Below are 11201 nucleotides of genomic sequence, written 5' to 3' on the forward strand. Positions count from 1 at the left end.
CCTAGGGTTGTAACTCGTGGTCCTACTAGAGGCAATCCCGTATGAGAGCAGGAATTGCCTCAAGTCATCGCTCATGAACGACGAGCGCCTGTCGCTATGGATATAGCTGGGGTACCCGAACAGGGTAAAAAGATCACGGAATGCTTTGATCACCGTGGCAGCCGATGTGTCCGAGCAGAGGACAACAAACGGGAACCGGGAGTACTCATTTATTATGTTCAGAAAGTACACGTTCCGATCCGTTGAGGGAAGGGGGCCCTTAAAATCAACACTCAGCCTCTCGAACGGGCGAGTGGCCTTGACCAAATGTGCCCGGTCAGGTCGGTAAAAGTGCGGTTTGCATTCCGCGCAAATCCGACAGCTCCTTGTTACCGACCTGACGTCCTCCACCGAGTAAGGCAGGTTGCGGGCTTTGACAAAGTGGTAGAGCCGAGTGACCCCAGGATGGCACAGATCATTATGGAGGGCGTTCAAGCGATCCTCCTGAATACTAGCGCATGTTCCGCGCAAGAGGGCATCCGAGGGCTCATTGAGTTTCCCTGGACGATACATGATATCGTAGTTATAGGTGGAGAGTTCAATTCTCCACCGCAAGATCTTGTCATTCTTGATCTTGGCCCTCTGCGAGTTGTTGAACATGAACGCCACGGACCGCTGGTCCGTGATCAGGGTGAACCGCTTTCCCGCCAGGTAATGGCGCCAGTGTCTGACGGCCTCCACAATGGCCTGGGCCTCCTTTTCCACCGCTGAATGCCGAATTTCGGGGCCTTGGAGGGTGCGGGAAAAAAACGCGACGGGCCTGCCTGCCTGGTTAAGTGTGGCGGCCAGGGCGAAATCAGATGCATCGCTTTCCACCTGAAAAGGGATGGATTCGTCTACCGCGTGCATCGTGGCTTTCGCGATGTCGTGTTTCAATTCCTTGAAGGCCAATTGGGCCTCTGGCGTGAGTGGAAAAGTCGTGGACTTAATAAGCGGACGGGCTTTGTCCGCGTAGTTGAGGACCCACTGCGCATAATAGGAGAAGAAGCCTAGGCATCTTCTCAGTGCTTTTGCACTAGCGGGCAAGGGAAGTTCAGCAAGGGGGCGCATACGGTCTGGATCAGGGCCAATGACCCCGTTTTCCACCGCGTATCCCAGGATGGCTAACCGGCGCGTACGGAATACACACTTCTCCCTGTTGTAGGTCAAGTTCAGGCGAGATGCAGTGCGTAAGAAGTTCTGGAGATTTGTGTCATGGTCCTGCTGATCATGGCCGCAGATGGTGACATTATCCAGGTACGGGAAGGTAGCCCGCAGCCTGTTCTGGTCCACCATTCGGTCCATAGCACGCTGGAAGACCGAGACCCCATTGGTGACACCAAATGGAACCCTAAGAAAATGATACAAACGACCATCCGCCTCAAAGGCTGTGTATTGTCGGTCCTCTGGGCGAATGGGGAGTTGGTGGTAGGCGGACTTGAGGTCTATGGTGGAGAACACCCGGTACTGCGCAATTTGATTGACCATATCAGATATGCGCGGGAGAGGATACGCATCCAGCTGCGTATATCGGTTAATGGTCTGACTGTAATCAATGACCATCCGGGGTTTGTTCCCGCTCTTGACCACCACAACCTGTGCTCTCCACGGACTAACACTGGGCTGTATGATCCCTTCTTTGAGGAGTCGCTGAACCTCAGATCTGATGAAGATCCAATCCTCAGTCTGTAACGCCTACTTTTAGTAGCGATGGGCTTGTAGCCTGGTACCAGATTCTGAAATAAAGAGGGTGTGGTGATCTTTAACGTAGAAAGATTGCAGGCGGGGCGCGTTGGGCAATTTGGAGACTGCAGCTGTTCTCCCACTGCCAGCGAAGGGAGTGGCCCACCGTACTGTAGGATCACACTCTTCATGTGGACCATAACGTTTAGTCCGAGGAGAATTGGTGCGCAAAGATACGGCAACACAAGGAGCCTGAAACGCTCGTAAATTGTGCCTTGTACTTTCAAGGTTACCACACAACGTCCTAGCACAGCGACAGACCGGGACCTTGATGCCATAGAGATTGTCTGTTTGGCAGGTTGAATCTGGAGTCCACACCTCTTCACAGTGTCAGGGTAGATAAAGCTCTCAGTGCTCCCGCTGTCAAACAGACAATAAAGCACATGATTGTTTACCTGGATATCCATCATCGAACGATCAAGCCTGTGAGGCTTAGCCTGGTCCAGGATGTTCGACGCCACCGTTGGTCCATGAATGTCACTGCAGGCAGCTGAGGTCGACGCTGAGGACCCCTGCTGGTCGTTCGTGGTCATCGTCGACCAAAATGGCCGCCCCCATGAATCGCACATGGGTGAGGGCGCCAAACTTAGCGACCCCTGGTGGTCATCCTCCTCCGACTCCGTCGACCGCAATGGCGTCGTCCTGGACTCGCACGTGGACGAACCCCGCGATGACTTCGACGACGATGGTGTTGATCCCAGTTCCGAAGGGTCGCAGGCCGCACTGCCGTTCCTGGGCTTCGATCTGCACACGTTTGCATAATGCCCCTTTTTACCGCATGCGGTACAGATTACCGCTTTAGCGGGACACTTTTGTCGGGTATGTTTTGCTCCTCCGCAGAAATAGCACCGCGGGCCGCATGGGGCTGCAGCCATCGCTTGCCCACATGGGAGCACGCCATAACACCGCACTTCAAGCCCGAGGGGCGAGGAGGGATTTGCGACTGCTCCTGCCACGTTGTCTCCACGTGGTCCTCTGGATACAGGACTAAGCTTTTCGAAGCCGACTCGAGCATTTCAGCTAATTCCATGGCCTGGGTAAGGTTGAGATTACCCTTTTCTAGCAGCTTGAGACGGATGTATGAAGACCCGACCCCGGCCACAAACGCATCCCGGGCGAGGTCGTACATGCTCTGCTCAGCCGACACAGCTTTGCAGTCACAGCCCCTGGCTAGCTGTAAGAGCTCATTGGCGTAGTCCCCCAAGGTTTCGCCCGACTGCCGACGTCGTGTAGCGAGGAGGTAACGAGCGTGGATCTCGTTAGGAGGTTTTGTATAGCGCTTCTTTAGAAGCTCGAGGGCCCTAGGGTAAGTGGTGGCCGCATGGATCGCGAGGTAGACTGTGTCGCTTACCCCCGCATGGAGGACCCGGAGTCTGTCATCATCTGTGGTGACCGCTGCGGAGGCTGCGAGGTAATCTTCAAAACACTTCAGCCAGTGGTCGAAGGTGTTAGCAGCGCCCACCGCACGTGGATCTAGCGTCAGACGTTCTGGCTTGAGGATTTGCTCCATACTCTCCTTTCTTTTTTTTCTTCCGTCGAGAGTTTAATTTTAGTTAATAAAATTGATGCGCATCAATTGGACACGAGGCTCGAAGCTTCAGTAAAAGAAGGCTTTTATTAACTAACAATGGAGCTATCAGAACTTTAACACACTATCCCAGACTGAAGGGGTCCCGTCTGAGCAGGGAGTCTTATACCTCTCCCAGGAGGCGGAGCCCGACTGGGATGTGCCACAAACGTAACAAACACAGGTGTAACAATCCCACCCTAACCCAACAGCAACATTAGTACGATCCCACAGCAACCTATATACATTCCTGTAGTACTGGCCAGCCCTGGCTCAGTACTATCCAGTGGGAACCAACGATGGTTCACCACAGAGGTATAATAATTGCCAAAATAATTTAACTACATATAAAATTGACAAAAATGCCCAAGGTTTTTCACGGAGGTGTGATTGATAATGGATACTGAGCCAAAAGAAGAAATAATAGGATGAATTACCAAAAGTTAAGTCAACGAGGTGAGTGGATGAAGAGTGAGGTGGAGAAGTATCAGAATTTTGTTGTTGAAGGTGAGGGTGAAAGGGGAAGGGAAGAAAAAATGTTATTCGGGATGATTTTGGAGCAGTGAGTGGTTTTGACCGAGATGAAATCCATGTGAGTGTAAGATATTTTGATGTGCCCAACTCGATTAATTGGCATCTCAAAAGAAAAATTGCATTTAACAGTTCTTGTGCAATGTCTGCTCAATTTTTTCTCACTGTGTGTGCTGTGATTATTTAAATGGCTATACATGTGCAGTATCTTAAAGGAGTTAATTGGGAGAGGGCTGCACAGAAGCTTTCAGTTTGCTGTGTGGCCACACACACATGTAGCTTACATGAAACATTGCTCTGTTATGGAACCTGCAATTGCTCGTTTGTTCTCTGATTGATTGCGAGGTGTCTTTAGATATTAAAGTTTAGAAAAATCTCTCAATTTGAGTGACAACAAGACTGAATACATTGGTACCAATACTTGGGAGTGGGTGATGTTGTAGTACATCTTTAACTGGTGTTGATTATGTTTTCCATTTACATCACTGGAGAGGACTTGATGTACTGTATCATGTGATTCAGTTTGTCTCAGTTTGCTGTGAGGAAATAAACCAGCCAGGCATAGGCATGTATGTAAGTTCTCCAACTGTGTAATACTGTTACCAACTTCTCAAATCCTAAGTAAATGAACCTCCTTATTTTTGGGTGAACCAATCCCTTATGTGTAGTTGGTGCCTTGATGCTTTTCTAATAAGTTAGCACAAGGAGAAGAAAGATGCAACAGGTGAATCCCAAGGGACACCCCTTGGCTAATGCCATCAATGTACATCTGTTTCATGCTTTTACACAGGAATTCTTTTATTAGATGAATCCATTCCATGGAGAATCTTTTAATGTGTGATAATTTTGAAATATAGTTTCCAGGCAAAAAGAAAGTGATGAACAGAATATTAGATAAGTGATTAATTATGACGTGGCGAATGACACACACACACACTCACTCTTACTCACTCACCTTTACTCACTCTTCCTCACACTTGCTCACTTCTAGTTTTTATTCCCTTTTTGTTTGTTCATTGGGTGTGAACATTTCTGCTAAGACCAGCATTTGTTGTTCATTCCCAGTGGCCTATGAGGTGATCAGCCACTTTCTTGAACCTCTGTGGTCCATCTGTTGTAGAAACACCCACAGTGCTGTCAGGAAGGAAGTACCAAGATTTTGATCGAGCAACAATGAAGGAACTAGGATGTTGTTTCAAGTCAGTATGGTGTGTGACTTGGATGGGGAATGTAGGTGATAGTGTTCCCTTGTGCTTAACTGCCCTTACCTTTAGTTAGGATTCTGTGGTCATGTCAAAGGAGCATTGGTGAATTGCTACAATGCATCTTTTATATAGTGCACATTGCTGCTAATTTGCATGAATGGTGGAGGGAGTGAATGTTTAAGAAGGTGCCAAGTGAGTGTGCTGCTTTTGTCCTGTATGGTGACTGTTTCTATAGTACTGATCCAGACAAATGCAGGGTATTCCATCACACTCCTGACTTGCACCCAGTGGATGGTGACAAGCTTTCAGGGGTCAGGAGTTGAGTTAACTGTTGCAGAATTCCCAGCCTCTGACAGACCTTTGTAGCTACAATATTTATATGGCTGGTCCTGTTATGTCTTGGTCAAAGGTAATGTCCAGGATGTCGAGGAATTTATCAATGGTAATGTTATTAATATCAAGGGGAGATGGTTTGATTGTCTCTTGTTAGAGAAGGTCATTGCTTGGCACTTGGGTGATGTGAATGTTGCTTGTCACCTATTAGCCCAAGTCTGAATACTGTCCAGGTCTTGCTACATATGGCCATGAACTGTAATAGGTACACATTTTAAGTACTAATTTTCAAACAAATAACATAACATTATTTTCATTTTGAGTCTTGATTTCTTAAATTAAAAAAGAATTCTTTGTAATATTAAATTGCATAAGTACCTATTCAAATTCAATGCATAAATTGTATGCTGTCAGAGTATATGGTATTTTCTTAAGTTATGGACCTTCAGGTAAAGTAGTCAGCAATCCATTGTGTATTCTGCTTTTACATTAGCATTTTATTCATTGCCACTTTTTTTCCAGGAATGTACACCTTTGAGAAGTTCTGCTTCTCTCTCCAATAAGATTTCCGTTTATTTCTATTACTTTGTTCACATTCATTGCTTTCTGTTTATTTTCTTGTGTTTGATCAGGTGGCTACAAGAACTCACTTTCACAGCAACAATTGGTTCAATGCTGAGCTCTTTTTCCACTCCTTCAGCTCCATGGTCATTGCTTTAGGCAGGGGTTTCTTACACCTTCAGAATTCCCCCTCCACTTGGATCCCTTCCTCGAGCCTCTCTACATGTTTAATTTTTGATTGCAAATTGCTGGTGTGACACAGGTCATTTAAATTTTTTACTTCACTTACCTCCCTCTGAACTTAGAGCACTTCACCTTCTTAAGTCCAACCTTAACATTGTCATTAAACCTGCTAACATGGGTGGCACTGCTGTTGTTTTCCAAGTTATCTCTTGGAGGTTGAACATCAACTCTCAGATGTCCCCTTCTACCTTCAACCACTGAACATTTGAACATTAATTCATCAGCCCCAAACTGTCACTAACCCCATCTCTTCTGGAGATCCATGGCCTCTGACCTCACATTCTCTAACTCCTCAGAGTCCACTTATACTTCCTTCTAAAACAAGACTGCCCTTTGTTACTTGACTCTTGCTTCTCATTTCATTCGGTCTCTTTGCAACTACATTGACGACTCTTACAACCCAATGTTTATACGTTTTAGTTTCCTGATCCTAACCATCTCCTTTTCACCATGGATGTTTAATCCTTCTACACCTCCATTGCACAATCAGGTTGGCCTTACGGCCTTCTACCTCTTCCTGGAAGAGAGCCCCAGATAAATCTCCTTCTACCACTACTCTCCGCCACCTGGTTGAACTTGCTCTCACAATGAACAACTTCTATTTTGACTTCACCGACTTCCTCCAAATAAAAGGTGTTGTTTTGGGAGTCCATATGGGTCCCTGCAAAGTCTGCCTTTTCATTGCTTCTTTGTCTCCATCTGGAGTTAGGCTCCTGAACAATATTCGTCATCAGCCCACTGACCCCAACTTTGATAACACGGTCTCATTCCCCACATCATGATACAAAGATATGTAGAGGGACAGGTACTATTGAGGAAGCAGGGGGGCTGTAGAAGGACTTGGACAGCTTAGGAGAGTGGGCAAAGAAGTGGCAGATGGAATACAATGTGGAAAAATGTGAGGTTATGCACTTTGGAAGGAGGAATGGAGGCATAGACTATTTTCTAAATGGGGAAATGCTTAGGAAATCAGAAGCACAAAGGGATTTTGGAGCCCTTGTTCAAGATTCTCTTAAGATTAACGTGCAGGTTAGGAAGGCAAATGAACTGTTAGCATTCATGTCGAGAGGGCTAGAATACAAGAGCAGGGGTGTACTTCTGAGGCTGTATAAGGCTCTGGTTAGACCCCAGTTGGAGTATTGTGAGCAGTTGTGGGCCCCATATCTAAGGAAGGATGTGCTGGCCTTGGAAAGGGTCCAGAGGAGGTTCACAAGAATGATCCTTGGAATGAAGAGCTTGTCGTAGGAGGAACAGTTGAGGACTCTGCATCTGTACTTGTTGGAGTTTAGAAGGATGAGGGGGGGAATCTTATTGAAACTTACAGGATACTGCGGGGCCTGGATAGAATGGAAGTGGAGAAGATCTTTCCACTAGTAGATAAAACTAGAACCAGAGGGCACAACCTCAGGCTAAAGGGACAATCCTTTCAAACGGAGATGAGGAGGAATTTCTTCAGCCAGAGTGTGGTGAACCTCTGGAACTCTTTGCCGCAGAAGGCTGTGGAGGCTGTGGAGGCTGGGTCATTGAGCATCTTTAAAACAAAGATAGATAGGTTCTTGATTAATAAGGAGATCAGGGGTTATGGGGAAAAGGCAGGAGAATGGGGATGAGAAGACTCGATGGGCCGAGTGGCCTAATTCTGCTCCTATGTCCTATGGTCTTGTGGTCTTATCATGTAAGGATCATATTCAATTCTCCCAGTTTCACCATGTCTATTGCATCTTTCTTATAACATCACCTTCATTACCAGTGCATCCAATATGTCTTTTCGCCTGAACCAAGGATTTCCTCTCCACTGTTAGGAACAGGGCCGTTAGCCTTGACTGTCCTGTTTTCTGGATTTCTGCTTTCACCCCATCCCTTCCTTCCCAGAACTATGACTGAGGGACTGAGGCAGACAATTTTCCCTTGTCCTGACTTTCCATCCCACCAGCCTTCACATTCAATAGACCCACCTCCACCAGTTCCATCACCCTCAATGTGATGCCACCACCAAAAAGATCTTAGACTTTCTCTTTCAGCATTCCAAAGAGACTGTTCTGTCCAAGACACCCGAGCCCACTCTTCAATGGCCTCCAATACCTCCACACCTTCCCATGCAGATTCTGGAGATGCAATGTATGCCCTTTTACTTCTTCCCTTCTCAGCATCCAGGGCTCCTAACACATTTTCCAGTTGAAAGTGATTTTTAAAAATTTTTGCTCTGCTTTAAATTTCATATTGCATTCAATGCTCATGATGCGGTCGCCTCTCTTTTGGGGGAGGCCAACCCCAGATTGGATGATCGCTTCACAGAATACCTCAGTTCAGTCTGCAGGGCTGACCCCAAGGTTCCTATCATTTCAATTCTCTGCCTCACTGCCCCTCTCCCACTATGCCCTCACCCCCTACACTCTTCCAATAACATCCAATGTAGTCCCATCTTTTGATTTGGCATTTGACAGCAATTTCAGGTACAATACTGAGTTCAACAATTTCAGACCATAACCACTGCCCCCAGTCTTTCAGACAGTAACTGGTGGCATTTTTTCTACTATTTCCAGTTACACCAATTCTCGATCCATCTTTGTTTCTTTACTTGTCTCGTTACCATCTCCTTTCTCCTTGCACCAACATTCCTTTTGTCATTTCATCTCTCGTGTCTTCCAGCCTATCTCAGAGCTTCAAGTTTGTTTTTCCCTTTCCTCCTCCCTTTCCCTGCCTTTTCACTTGTATAGAATTCATATCTTGCTTGTCTAACTTCTTCTGATGAAAGACCATTAACCTGAAACATCAACTTTGTATCTTGTGCCACAGTTACTGTCTGATCGAAGCATTTCGGGCAATGTCTGGTCGTTTTCATTTCCCATTTCCAACATCTGCAGCATTTCGCCTTTATATTTGAATTTATTATAAATTGTTGTTGTAGAGATGTTCTGTATGCTAACTTTCTATAATTGACTCATGTTAATTCCACTACGTTGTATAACAATGCTTACGTATCATCTGATTCCTGTTTTTCAAGCTCGGCTATAAAATTCCTTTGCAAGTTGTGCATTCTGTTGAGCATAATTTCTTCTTGGATGAGTCATATTGCACTTGCTTCTGAACATTCTGTAGCTACACCAGAAGGTTTAAATAGGCTACATCTGTGCAAATGCTACTATAATTTTTTTGCCCTTTCCTGTGCAGACGGTTAGCTTTTTTTTAACCATCTGCTGCTTTTCCCCAATTTATACCAATGTTCTTTGTATCTCTCTGTTACTGATAGTTAATGTTCAACTGTACTGTAAGAAAGCGGAATCCCTTTAGACCCTTGTAATCCAACTTGAAAGGTCAAGCATTACATTTTAAAATGTATTTTTGATTATTTCTGAATTATACTATTTGAAAGCATTGCTTGCAATTTCATTGCAATTAGTGGTTCACTCGCTCTAGGTGAAGTATAATTCTGGCATAATAGTCTGCTAAAATACCATTTCCTTTCCATAAACAACCAGTTGGTAAACTCTATTAATCTAGAAATTAATGCTGCATCTGTTGTATTTATCCTAAATATTCATTTTTTGCAATTGTTAATTAATGAAATCTTCATTGGAATATTGAGCGTAAGAATGGCTTTAAACAGACATCGCAAATCTTGATGTTTGTGAAAGCATTTCATGAAGTATTTGCATATGTAAGGGGATATAAAATTTGGGGAAAATCCACTGGATCCAACTGTCTATTTTTACAGATTTCTCTCACCCAACTACCGTTGCATGACATTCTGAACAAGTGTATTCTTATTTCCATGAAAACACTCTGTCTACCTTACTCCATGATTCAAAATATTTCAATCTCAAACTCATGACTCTATTTAGAACTCTTTGTCAGAGGGAACATTATCCTAAATCAACTTTGTCATCATAATAGGTTTGAATGCTTTAAATCAGGTACCCTGAAACTTAATTTCAAAGAAATGTCTTGCATAAACCTGTCTGATATCTGAAATTTTGGTACACAGAATCACATTTGTTGCTCACCTCCAGCATCTCAGGAACAATACTCATTAGGGGTTGTAAAAAAAACCATTTATTTACATTCTAACCAGGATCAGATACAATCTTATATAATGCAACAGCTTTTGTTTAATACTTCATCTCTATTTGCTTTCTCTGCAACTAACAAGTGGCTGAGATGGTTCCCTTCTTTTCCCACTCCGTTTGACCACAATAGCCTTATTTGAAAAATGAAGAGTTTGCCAATTCAATGAGTGCTTAACTTTTTGCATGCTCTGAGTATAAGAAACACAGACAAATTTCCTTGGTTTATAAAAATAAAGGGAATAATATTTGTTTGCATTTAACCTAGTCCAAGAAAAATAATAAAAATGCTCCAACTTTTATACACACATTACTATGCACGTGCATATGCACACACTGTTGAAGTTGACACACACTCTCCCCCTCAAAGTTCACATGCACACTCTTTCACTCTCTCAAGGTTCATATACATAGACGCGCACGCACACACACTCTCTCGAAGTTGACACATACGCACTCTCTCTCACTGATCTCAAAGTTCTCTCACACACACATACACACACTTGAAGTTCACACATACACATACACACACTCTCTTGAAGTTCACATATACACACTCTCTCTCGAAGTTCACACATACACACTCTCTCTCTCTCGAAGTTCACATATACACACTCTTTCTCGAAGTTCACACATCCACACTTTCGAAATTCACACATACACACTCTCTCTTTCCATCTCTTTCCCTCCCTATTTCTCTAAGTTCACACACACCTAAAGATTTATATTGGGAAGATCAATGTCTCTAATCCGTGATGTCAGTGAGGAATTCTAAGTACGGCTCAACCAATCTTGAATACCTTCATGTATTCAACTCAATTCTAGAACAGTAGGATCTTGTGTCTAGACCATTGGGTACAAGCATTTTTGTCACCAGAACTGATTCGATGAAAACAATGCTGAAATACATGACCTCCTGGAACAAAATTGTGCAGC

This window comes from Mustelus asterias, chromosome 3 (assembly GCF_964213995.1).
Source record: "Mustelus asterias chromosome 3, sMusAst1.hap1.1, whole genome shotgun sequence".
Classification (NCBI taxonomy): Eukaryota; Metazoa; Chordata; class Chondrichthyes; order Carcharhiniformes; family Triakidae; genus Mustelus; species Mustelus asterias.